Raw genomic sequence first — 13647 nt, 5'->3', positions numbered from 1 at the left:
TGGCGCCTGCAAGGCGTCCTCCGGATGCACAAAAGAAAACAACATCCACCTCTGATATGGGCATCCCTAGCCGCCGATAAAAGTCAACCCAACATGGTCTTCCATCCCTCTGTTCTTCCCATCGCATAACACAACCACGACCATAGCAACTAGCAACTCTGGCAGCCTGCACAGCGGCACCGACAGCACCGGCTTGCGGCAACGCCACCTGTCGTAGCAACTCCGGCGGCCTCGCAGCACAGCGGCGGCATCGTAGTAGCACTGGCTCGCAGCAAAGTCGCCCGCCAAAGGATCTTCAACGGCCTCGGAGCGTCGGCTCGCAGCATAGCTGCGGCGGCGCAGTGCCCACTCGCTACTTGTCGACGATCGTTGCAGCACTGGCTCGAAGAACAACGACGTCGTCGCAGCATCGTCGGAGCAGCCTGAATACGGTTGCAGCATCCGTCGCAGCAATTGAGCCGCTGCCGCCGAGATGCCGTCGTAGTCGAGATATCGTTGCAACATTCATTGCAGCACGGTAACGCCCAGCACGGTAGCGCCGTTGCACCGCGGTGACAGTGTCGCAGCATCGCCAGAGCAATCGAGATCCCGTCGCAGCATCGGGTCGCCGTCGTAGCTCCCAGTGTCGCTCACGGCAGCCGAACCGCTCGCCTCGTAGCACCCTCACATCCCTTGAAAAGAGAGCTCGTGGAGCCCATCCATGGTGGGTGAGATCCTCACGTGATGGAAGAGAAAAAGAGATGGGGAGAAGATGGTTCGAACAGGAAGAGTGAGGACGTGTGGCTGAAAAATGATCGCGTGAAGGGACAAGGGAGAGAAAGGATAAAGCAGTGGTGGTCCTGATACGTCTCCGTCGTATCTATAATTTTTGATTGTTCCATGCCAATATTCTAGAACTTTCATATACTTTTGGTAACTTTTTATACTATTTTTGGGATTAACATATTGATCCAGTGCCCAGTGCCAGTTCCTGTTTGTTGCATTTTTTTATTTCGCAGAATATCCATATCAAACGGAGTCCAAACGGGATAAAAACTGACGGAGATTTTTTGGAATATGTATGATTTTTGGGAAGAAAAATCCATGCGAGACGGTGCCCGAGGGAGGCACGAGGCAGGGGGCCGCGCCCCTGACCCTCGTGGCCACCCTGTAAGGCGGTTGGTGCCCTTCTTTCGCCGCAAGAAAGCTAATATCCGGATAGAGATCGTGTTAAAATTTCAACCTAATCGAAGTTACGAATCTCCGAGAATATAAGAAACGGTGAAAGGGAAGAATCTGAGAACGCATAAACAGAGAGAGACAGAGAGACAGATCCAATCTCGGAGGGTCTCTCGCCCCTCCCACGCCATGGAGGCCAAGGACCAGAGGGGAAACCCTTCTCCCATCTAGGGAGGAGGTCAAGGAAGAAGAATACGAAGGGCCCCTCTCTCCCCTTCTCTTCTAGTGGCGCCGGAACGCTGCTGTGTCCATCATCATCACCGCAATCTTCACCAACAACTTCATCGCCATCATCACCAACTCTTCCCCCCTCTATGGAGCGGTGTAACCTCTCTCTTACCCGCTGTAATCTCTACTTAAACATGGTGCTCAATGCTATATATTATTCCCCAATGATGTATGGTTATCCTATGATGTTTGAGTAGATCCGTTTTGTCCTATGGGCTATTTGATGATCAAGATTGGTTTGAGCTGCATGTTTTATTATTGGTGACGTCCTATGGTGCTCTCCGTGTCGCGCAAGCGTGAGGGATTCCCACTGTAGGGTTTGCAATATGTTCATGATTCGATTATAGTGGGTTGCGTGAGTGACTGAAACACAAACCCGAGTAAGGGGGTTGTTGCGTATGGGATAAAGAGGACTTGATGCTTTAATGTTATGGTTGGGTTTTACCTTAATGATCTTTAGTAGTTGCAGATGCTTGCTAGAGTTCCAATCATAAGTGCATATAATCCAAGTAGAGAAAGTATGTTAGCTTATGCCTCTCCCTCAAATAAAATTGCAATAATGATTACCGGTCTAGTTATCGATTGCCTAGGGACAACTAACTTTCTCGTAACAAAAAGCTATTTAGTAAAACTAGCTTAGTTTTGTCTTTATCTAAGCAGCCCCTACTTTTTATTTACATGCTCTTTATTATCTTGCAAACCTATCCAAAAACACCTACGAAGTACTTCTAGTTTCATACTTGTTCTAGGTAAAGCGAACGTCAAGCGTGCGTAGAGTTGTATTGGTGGTCGATAGAACTTGAGGAAATATTTGTTCTGCCTTTAGCTCCTCGTTGGGTTCGACACTCTTACTTATCGAAAACTGTTGCGATCCCCTATACTTCTGGGTTATCAAGACCTTTTTCTGGCGCCGTTGCCGGGGAACAATAGCGTGGGGTGAATATTCTCGTGTGTCCTTGTTTGCTTTATCACTAAGTAATTTTTATTTGCTGTTCTTAGTTGTTCTTTATCTTTAGTTATGGATATGGAACACGAAATACCAAAAACATTAGGTGTACTTGCTGCTCATGGAGATGAGGAACCTCCTAAAACCCTCGATGCTCGTTATGTGACAGATAGTATGTACTACTTTGATAATATAGAGAAAACCCCATTCAATTTGGTAATGGGAGACATGTTGGATCAACGTGAATACTTTAGGGATTATCGCTTAACTTAAAAAGGGAAACTATTATGGGATCAAATTTATATGTTGTATTGGTATGCTAGGCAACTATGCTTGAGATATGATTATACTTGTTGCTCTAGGATGAAGGCTCCACACCTTCCCTTTTCATGTGAATTTAATGATAATGAAACTTTGGCTTCTTATGCTAGAGGTATATATGACTACCATGATGTGGAACAAATAGAAGAATTTGTTGCTTTTATGGGTGCTTATGAAATTGAATCTATGTTAAAAGAATATGAAAATCTTTATGATGCTGTCTACAGACCTGAAAATTTAGCTATCCTTAAATATTGTTATGAGAATTATGAATACAATTCCGATATTGATGCGTTTATTGAGAAAGTCTCCGCTGTCCCAGAAGAGACTAATATTTTGCAGGAATCTATGGAAGAAGAAATTGATAAAACTGTGAGCTCATTGGATGAAAAAGATGAGGAGGAGAGCGAAGAACAAAAGGAGGAAGAGCGGATTGATCACCCGTGCCCACCTTCTAATGAGAGTAACTCTTTAACTCATACATTGTTTAATTTCCCTTCGTGCTTACCGAAGGATGATTGCTATGATGATTGTTATGATCTCGTTGATTCTTTTGGACTATCCCTTTTTGGTGATGCTTGCTATGCTTGTGGCAAAGATGCCAATATGAATTATGCTTATGGAGATGAACTTGCTATAGTTCCTTATGTTAAACATGAAATTGTTGCTATTGCACCCACACATGATAGTCCTATTATCTTTTGAATTCTCCAAACTACACTATATCGGAGAAGTTTGTGCTTATTAAGGATTATATTGATGGGTTGCCTTTTACTACTACACATGATGATTTTGATAGATATAATATGCATGTGCTTGCTGCTCCTACTTGCAATTATTATGAGAGAGGAACTATATCTCAACCTCTCTATGTTTCCAATATGATAAAATTGCAAGAAACGGTTTATACTAATGAACAAAAGTTTAGATACTATAACAACAGAAGTTCAGACAATATAACAACAGAAGTTTAGACAATATAACTCCAAGGCAAGGGAGAAATGAATAGAAGTCCACATACTACAACAACAGAAGTTTAGACACAAACTAGCATCTCTGGCAGCAACAAAGTTAAGAAGAAGAAAACTCACTCTGAATACTTCTCCACACCCTCTTCACTAAGCACATACTGTTTCAACTTCCGGGCCTCGGATAGATGAGGGTAACTATATTTTTTTAGGGGAGCGACAGCAGAACGCCACTTCAAAGGCAATCTTGATGCTCTCTTGGAGGAAGTTATGTTGCCAGACTCAACTACCGGTTTCCTCCTGATGATGACAACATTCTTCCCACCTCTCCCAGCAACAGCACCAGCAGCAGATTTACCGTTCTTAGGGTAAGCAATCTTCTCAAAATCATCATCGGACAAAATCACTTCTGCTTCGGCTGCTTCGACTGCACCAACCTTCGTGGAGCAAGGGTTTTTTGGAGTACCACGAATACCACCAGCCTGCTTCCCCAACTTGGAAGGAATAAGGGTTCGAGGTCTATCATCTTCTATCGGAGCTGTACTCATCGATTCCTCCCTAGACTGGTATTCCTGTGACCCGAGGAAGGAGTAGTGGTAATCGGTCAAGTCCAACAGCTCCACTGCAAAAAAGCAAGAGAAAACAAGACGATTAAATATAACTGAAGTTCAGGTACAACACAATGTGCAACCCAACTAATATAGATGACATGGTTACTACCCAAGCTGATCTAAAAAATTTAGTTGCATTTAAATACTAAATGAAGTTCAGGCACAACCAAAAGGCACAATTCAAGATAAAACTGATGAACTGGAAAACATTCAACTACAGCTGACAAAAGCATAGAAAGGCATCATCTCTGAAGTTCTAGTTCTAGTAGAAGAAATGCTCGTGTCAAAGTAAGCAATGAAAGGAAAAAATACTGAAACAAAACACACAAGCAAAATAAAAAAGATAAAAAAATGAAGTTCATGTACAAGAAATGCTCCTCTCCATCTAAAACCAGTAGCCCAGCTAGATCTCAAAGCAGAAGTTCAAGTTCAAGAAAGAATGAAGTTCATGTAGAATAAAAGATGCAGTACAGGTAAGCAGTCCAAGTTCCAAGACTTACATGTGTAGTAGCCAAACAAAGCTTGGAAGTCTGTCTCAAACAGGTTGGAAGAAGCGATTGAGTACAGCCACGTCTTCCTGATATCCGTGATATTTTCATGGGAATAATTTGCAAGAACCCCATCATGATATGAATTAACATTCGTAAGCATGAAGAATCCACAGTCGATACTGCCATCAAACACAAAAAAAAGAATAGTGTTAGAACAAAAAAGAAAGCCAACGAATAAAAGATGTCACAGCTTAAGTACAACTATAGTTAAACAGAAGTGATAAAGAGAAAAGTGGAACTCATACTTGTTAGTCAGTTGGGGCACATCAATCCAATCCAAAGGGAAATGGTCGATAGAAAGAGGATTGAAGGGTGTCTCCCTGTCGTTGCTGGCATCGTTCCAAAGCTTCTTGATGTTATGAGTCATCTGCTGAAACAGGCGTACCACACAGTCATCGTCAGGTCCATAGTAGGAGTCGAGAAGATGGAACCTTGAATTCTTCAGGTCAAGAAATATCGAAACCCAATGACCAACTCCACCCATGGAAGCAGGAATTTCAGGCGGGTCAAAAGTGGGGAAAACAACCTGAAGCAACATAAACACATGAATCATTAAAAACTGAGAATTAATATCAAACGGTACAAAGAAAAATAAAACAATATTAACACAGTGGATCGCAGTGCAAAACTAATACAAAGGCAAAGAACAAAGATATTGCGTACACAATCATGTGCATCCATGCTATCTGGACCAGTCGCCAAGAAGTACTTCCTCACACGGGAATCCAATTGACCTCTGAAAATATTGTCCTAAAATAATGCAGACAAAACCAACATATGAAAAATAAAAAATGAGACAGACAAGTTTTAACTAAAATGATAAGGAACAATATAGAAAAGAAAGCACTACATGGTTGACTTACACAAACCCAATACGGCAGGATGAGCTATCCGATCCCTGGTACTTCGCACGTAGACAGTAGAGTGCAACCTTAGCCACATTAGATCGAAGCATTCCGCGAGGAGCAAAAGATATTGCGACATCCTCAACAGAAGCTTCACACTCATTGTTTTGGAACATTATCGTTGATCTAAAACAAAAGCAATAGAAAGTAAAAGAAGTTCAGCATCAGGAACTCAGGAAGTTCAGCTACATCACAACATGCAGTTCAAAAGGCCAGAAGTTCAGTACCAAAGAAGTAAAAAATAGAAGTTCAACAACACAGAGTAAAGAAGTTCAGGTATGAAACCACAGGCAGTTCATAGGGGTAGATGGATGTAAAATATTGACCACCTGCACTCACCTCTTGGAACGATCATTCTTAAGTCTAGTTACACTGAAATAAAAGCCATCAACCTTCTTTCGGACGACAGCAAGGTCATCATCTGCTTAGCAAAAGAAATAGAAATTAAGAGCAACATTCAAGCACATAGATTCATGACAGTTTCAATCAATAGCAACATTCAATCACAACATTCAAACACAAAGCACATCTCAGCTGCTGCACCAGAAAACATCACAACACATGCATTACAAACCTTCCCTCCACATAGAAAACATGTTCACTTAACTTTATTTACAACCCACATGACAAAGCATTAAACCAAAAATTCAACTTGCACCACACAGGCAGTTCATAGGGATATCATGGACAAAAACAAACAACAAAAGGGATGGGGATGGGGAAAGAAGAGAGAAGCATGCTCCTCTCTTTATGGATTCTTGCCTAGACCAGTGGCAGCACTAGAATGATCAACCTCCTCTCCATAGCTATCGCTTTCAGTCTCTTCATTGTCAACTCCAGTAGACATTGCAGCATAGTCGGGAAGGTCACCGACAGCAGCTGGAGCAGCTGGAGAATCTGAAACAACAAAAACGGCTGGCTGTGTTTGAACAACATCAACATCAACTGATGACTCTGCTGCAGGAGACTTCTTCGGGCTTGCAGCAGCACTACCACCAGTCTCAACAATAGTCTCGACGAGATCTTTCTCCAAAATGATATCTCCAGCCGTCTTGCCCTGCTCAGCATCATTAACCCCAGCTGTCTTGCCCTGCTCAGTACTAGAAACCTCAGCGCCAATGGACGACTGAGGTTCAGTTGGGTCCACCCCGTTGGAGTAGCCGGTACCTGACACGAACTTGTCTGCAACATTCTCTAGAGGAACACTAGCATCATCATTCTACCGCAAGAATAGAAAGTCATTACAAAGGGCCACATAGTGATAAAATGCACAAACAAGTAAAATAAAAAAACGAGACAAATGGACAAGAAAAATGGTACCTTATTTTCACTGCCATGAACCTCATCAACTAATACATCACTAGCGGGAGCAGGTTCATGCACATGGGCAGCTTCATGCACAGGTAAAACATCCTCCTCAACCCTAGCACCATCATCAACAACCTACAAAAAATCATGTAGAAAACAAATACCTAATCAGCAGAAGTTCACATTACATAATCAGAGAAGGTCAGCTATGACAACTGACACATAATGGAAGTCCAAGTATAGCAAACATAGCAGGTCAGATATCAAACTACTCTAAATACAAAAGGGAACAAAAAGGGCCAGTCATCTAAGTCATAGAAGTTCAGGTGCTGTAGCCCATGAAGTTCAGGGGCTGTAGCCCATGAAGTTCAAGTGCTGTAGCCCATGAAGTTCAGGTGCTATAAACAGAGAAGGTCAACTAGGAAACACTAGTACTAAAAACTAAAAGTTTACAACACATGAAATCAATAAGGGTCACCTATGACTAAAAACGGTAATAACTGAAAGCTAACAATGAATAGACAGTCCGCGACCTCGAACGATATCCTACTGTGTTAATAACTTGGATGACTGGCTAATTTGTTTATGTATCAAAATGAGCATTTAGATGCAGGTATGGGTGTCTGGATTACAATCACATCCCAGACAACACTACCGACCGGAATAATTCACGGGGGAAGCCACGGTTGCGAAGATAGCCCGAAGTTCGGGTTCGTATAGAGGGAAGTCCAGGCGCGTTACTTGGGAAGTTCAAGTTGTGATCAGAATATTATTCTGATCTCGTGATTAGAATAGTGTTTATGTATATATTATATATATTATATTTTATATATAACACAGTCGGTCTATTCTGCTAATATTAGCAGAATAATTTTTCTGACAACACTTCCGCACTGCACGCTCAACAGAAGCGAACTACATCGTCTTTACGTTGGGAACTACAATGCTTCACGAGAGAACTGCTTCATTTTCTGGTGTTCCGCCTGCGTTTTCTATGTGGAATCGGGTGTTGCGGGATGATTTAGTTTGTCTCTGCATCTCATTTTACCTTTATTCTTTCTAATTTATAGGAAAATCTACTAGAGTGCTTGCAAATCGAGGGATTTCATGGACAAGCTTTCTCTGTTCGTTCGTGTTTGCGTCAGATGCGATATTTTTGTGCTCGGATGTTGTTTTTTAGTAGTAATTCTTTGATTGTGTTTGTTTTAATCGGTCCGTTCACTCTATAATTTGTTAATTTTTAGGAGTTAGTTTTCAGTTCCTGTTAATTTGATTGTGCGGGCGGGTGAGCTTCGTCTGCTCCTCTGTTCTTGTTGATTTTTTGGATTTTGCGCGTCCATGCGTGTTTGAATATTGTAATTACTGTTGCTATAGGTTTGAATTCATTGTATTGCGGGTATAATTATCATTTTTTGAATTGCATTTTTTAAATGAAAGCTGATGTTGTTCGTCCAGTGGTCGTGTTTTCCATGTAATTTTTTGCGGGGGTATTTTTTGATAGTTTAGTGGTTGGACAATTTTTAGGCGAGTTAGGGAAGTGCAAGTGAAATTGACACATCTGTTAGTCTACCACATGTCTGGAGTTCTACTGCTTTAATTTTATTTGTTGTAGTAGTGTCATACATTGTAGTGCACTGCATTTTTGTTAGTAGTGTACTTCGTTGTAGCTGCATTACAGTGGTTATGGAAGCTTATGAGATTTCTCTTTTCTTAAACTAAATTATGTGTTCTAGATGACTACATAATATGCACGTTTGTACTACATTAGCAGTGTGGTTAATGTTCTATTCTGCTATTAGAATGGATGGTCCATTATATGCTTATGGTTAGCTGAATAGTTATTATAAGAATTTTTTTGAACTACATACTATGAGAATTGTTTTTGAACATCATATGTTAACTGCAAAGTTTCGACCATTCGCATTTCCTTGTTACTGTTCAGAGGACTGCTTTTTATTATTTATTAGTACCACACTATGTGTTTGAGAGAACTGCATTACTGCCAACAACAACTTGTCTAAAAGGATGATAAAATGATGCAGTTGAGGTTGCATACTTTAAATAAGCATCGTTCAAAGTGTTTGATGGACATAATTTTAAAAGCATACAACATAAGCAAAGCATTAGAAATATTGGTTTCTTCATATTAGATAGCCTAGAGTGCAAATATTGTAAACTTGAGGGAGTCTTCTTCTTTGTAGAAAAACACCATGGCCACTTCTCCGACCTCAAAGCCATTCTGGGAGACAAAATCTTTCCAACCAGTAGTTATGTTGATGCAGTCTTCAGAGTCGATGTGGTAGTCAGCTTGCATGTCTGCATACCCATTCTTGTGTTGTGTCTCCAAAGTAATCTTTCCTGAACTCGGAGCAGGAAATTTTATTGTGGATGGCAGTTTCTGCATATTGGAATGGGTGGAAAAAGAATTTTATAAGTAAACAACAAATGTTTTTCTTTATACTTAGGATGATCTATTTATGTTGACTTAAATACTTACATATATATATGACTGCTATTTTCTAAAGTAGTAGCAATGCATGAACAAACTTATATACGGAATTGACCTCGAGTTTTACTAGGATATATATTATACTGCAACATGCTTGTACTGCAAGGTTAGTTACAGTGTACTTCACCAGCATGTTAAGAGAACTGCAACGCTGATCTACTGACCCTTTTTCTGTTCATGTGTTGGGGTTCTGATCTAACTAGTGTCGATACCTAGTGCAGTACTGAAGAAAAATAGGTGGAAGCATCTAGTCTTAATAGCTAACCAATCTGAACAACAATACAAATTCTCTTTTGTTTTTTGTTAACACTACTGAACAAATTGATTGAACTATATATTCAGATGTGGATTTGCATGATAGATTATGTCCAAAATTGTGAGGGAAAAAACATACCCAACTTTCCTGCAGATCTGCGGTTGTGAGGCGATGAAGAAATGGCGCCTGAAACCCGCTGTTGGGTATCATCAGGCACTCGAGCATGCTGCGCCACACGGTGTTGGTGAGCTCTAGACCTTCTGTGTACACGCATGTGTCTGCTACCAGTGCCATCCTTGCCAAACACCTGCAGTTACAGTCCATGGCGGGTTCAGTGGAATTCCAGAGAAGAGCTGAGGATGGGATGAACCCTAGATCTACGTTTTGAAGAAAAAGAGGAACGGGGGGGAGGAGTTGGGTTAGTCTGGAGCATGAATGGATACGTTTTTATGCAACAATTGAGCAACGGAAGTAATAAATGTTGTGGTTGGTGTTAGGTGGTGGATTGGTTCTGTTTCAGTGTACACGAATGCATTTGAGAAGCAACATGACTGCTTACTTGAAAATAAAGAACTGCATTGTCATATCACGACAAACTGCGGAATGTGTGGTTGGGCCTGTGTATGTGTATGGTATGTGAGATTTTTTTTAATTTTATGTGGCCTCTCTTTTTTTGTTGGGCCTGTGTTCGGGTAGTGAAGACGCATTGGGCCCAAGTCGGCCTGTGAGCACGGCTGGTTCCCGGTGCGTTGTGTGCGGCCTAATGTTTAGTCCCACCTCGCCCGCAGAAGGCGCGCCCGACCTGTTTATAAGCGCTGGTGAGGCAGCCGTGTCGAACTCCTCCGGTTACTTATTTGGGCACTTATACACGGCGCTCGCTGCTCTATGCTCTCTGACCTGTGTGCCCATGTGTGCCCGGCCCCATGCATCGTGGCTCAGAACGACTCGCCTGCTATGGGCGTAGGTCTACTACAAGACTGGCTGGGGCCGGTTGCACCTGGGTGGTCAATTTTTTTAATATTTTCTGTCATGTATTTTTTTTCAATGCCGGGGCGTGCACTGCTTTAGTAAATCAGCCATGCACTGCATTGATCAGGGTTCTGTACTGCATGTGCACGCATTCCGTACTACATGTACAGTTCTCATTTTTGTTTTCATGTTTTTGCTCTTATGTAATCTTTTTTCCAATGTAGGGGAGTGCACTGCTTAGTAAATCATATGTGTACTACATTGATTATGTTTCTGTACTGCACGTTCATATATTTCGGCACTACATATACAGGTTGCATTTTTCTTTTTGTGTTTTTGCTCTTATGTATTCTTTTTCAAATTTAGGGGCGTGCACTACTTTGTTGAGTATGTGTAAACTTTATTCGACAGAGTCTGTACCGCATTCGTACACAATTTGCACCGCATGCGTCCTATTTGCACACTGCATCTTATTTCGTTTTGTGCACTGCTTGAATCTAATGATACATAAGCAAACAACAGAAAACAAATTATCACAAGCATTCTGTACAACAAGTTCATCATCAACAAACTAAGTTGAACAGAAAGCAATCTAACATAATCAAAGTTCATCATTACAAGCGATTCTGCATGGCAAGCAAACTAAGTTCAGCAAAAGCAAATGATCACAAACAAATTAACGATACATAAGCAAACAACATAAAGCAAATTTGATGATAAATCTAAAATGACGCTGGCATTGTTGGCTCTTGGCCGCCACCATCTTCTTCTTCACCAGTTAGCGTCTCCCCATCCCCAGCTGCTCCTGGCGTGCTTCTTGGGGGGCTCCTCCTTCTCCAGCTTTGCACGACGAAGCCCGTCCTGAGTGAGGGTGATGCGGTTCCATATCTCGTACGCTGCATAGGCGTCCTTTGCCGCGTACTCGATGTGCCTCATGGACAGAGGCAGGGTGGCTCAGCGCTTGTGTTCGTCGTCGGTGATCTTCTTCTTCTTCATGTTGTTGTAGTAGTCGTCGATGAGCATGCCAGAGACGTCTCCAAGGGAGTCCAACTCCTTGGTTGGCTCGGGCACCCTCCACTCCTTTTGGATGTCGACGAAGTTGGCGACCTCTAGATTGACGCGCTCTAGCCTGGTTTTGTCGCTGTCGATGGAGAAGCCTGCAAAGGTGTACCTGGGGTCGGCGAGGAAGTTGTCGAAGACGGTGCACCTTTCAGCGGCGCTCAGTTGGAAGAGCAGCACCGGGTGATTCTTGTCGATGGAGAGTTGGCAGAGGGCGGGTTTTTGCGTCACTTCATGCTCGTTGTTGTACTCGAGATCAATGCCGATGATCTTGTGGCGCTGGAGGCTGAGGTGGCGCTCGTACTGCGCGAGGGAGATCGCCATCTGCTTCTTGTCGTTGGTGTGGATAACGTGCAACTTGGTGTTGCCGTGGGCCTCCATGCCCTTGTACTCATCGATGAATGCCATCGCCGGTAGTAGGGCTTGGTGTTTTTGCATGGATATCGATGTGATGGAGCCATTTGGTGGCAGCGCAATGGATACTTGTGTTGTTGTGGATGAGAAGGCCTTTGGTAGGGGTTTGAATTTAAGTGGAGGGCGCGGGGTGGGATGGCCGCATCAGATGAACTGCACGATCTCGCTGACGATGCGGTTGTGCAGATCGTGGGTTGGTGTTGCGTCTGTGATCGTGGGCTTGTGGCGATGGAACTAGTCCGATTGGGTGGTTGTATGCGAACATGGTTTTATTTTATTTTTGATCCATAAATTTTTTAGCCACCACTTTCTGTGCGAACGGGCATTTTTTCACGTTTATATGTATCCTACGTGATAATGAAACTACATTGGTTACAATTCTGTACTGCATCATCTACAATACAGAACTGAATTTTGTCTACAGGTGCGTACTTCACCGTTTTTTGCGTGTCCTTGTTGCAGCCCCTGAAAAAAGTACAATATATTCCGCAATTTTACGAGTTTTTTGCTGTGTTCTATACCATGTATTTATTCATGTAGGTAATCCGGAACTGGATTGCTATACCATACTGCATTGTGTAACGAAATGCACTACATTTTTCTAGTGTTGCGTACTGCATCTGTTTTTTGCCTGTACTTACTTCAGTCACTGGTACGGGAGGGGTAGGGGGGTTGCCCCCCCCCACTTTTTTTGGTGTGGCACTTATTTGAAGGTAGTGAAGATGCATTGGGCCCAAGTCGGCCTGTGAGCACGGCTGGTGCCCGGTGCGTTGTGTGCGGCCTAATGTTTAGTCCCACCTCGCCCGCGAAAGGCGCGCCCGACCTGTTTATAAGCGCTGGCGAGGCAACCGTGTCAAACTCCTCTGGTTACTTATTTGGGCTCTTATACACGACGCTCACTGCTTTATGCTCTCCGACCTGTGGGCTCATGTGTGCCCTGCCCCATGCATCGTGGCTCAGAACGACTCGCCTGCTGTGGGCGTAGGTCTACTACGAGACTGGCTGGGGGCGGTTGCACCTGGGTGGTCAATTTTTTTTTAATATTTTCTGTCATGTATTTTTTTCAATGTCGGGGCGTGCACTGCTTTAGTAAATCATCCGTGCACTGCATTGATCAGGGTTCTACACTGCATGTGCACGCATTCCGTACTACATGTATAGTTCTCATTTTTGTTTTCGTGTTTTCGCTCTTATGTAATCTTTTTTTCCAATGTAGGGGAGTGCACTGCTTAGTAAATCATATGTGTACTGCATTGATTATGTTTCTGTATTGCACGTTCATATATTTCCGCACTACATATACAGGTCACATTTTTCTTTTTGTGTTTTTGCTCTTATGTATTCTTTTTTCAAATTTAGGGGAGTGCACTCCTTTGTTGGGTAT

This window comes from Triticum aestivum, chromosome 6A (assembly GCF_018294505.1).
Source record: "Triticum aestivum cultivar Chinese Spring chromosome 6A, IWGSC CS RefSeq v2.1, whole genome shotgun sequence".
Lineage (NCBI taxonomy): Eukaryota > Viridiplantae > Streptophyta > Magnoliopsida > Poales > Poaceae > Triticum > Triticum aestivum.
The sequence above is the reverse complement of the archived record's forward strand: the minus strand, read 5'-3'. Positions refer to the sequence as shown.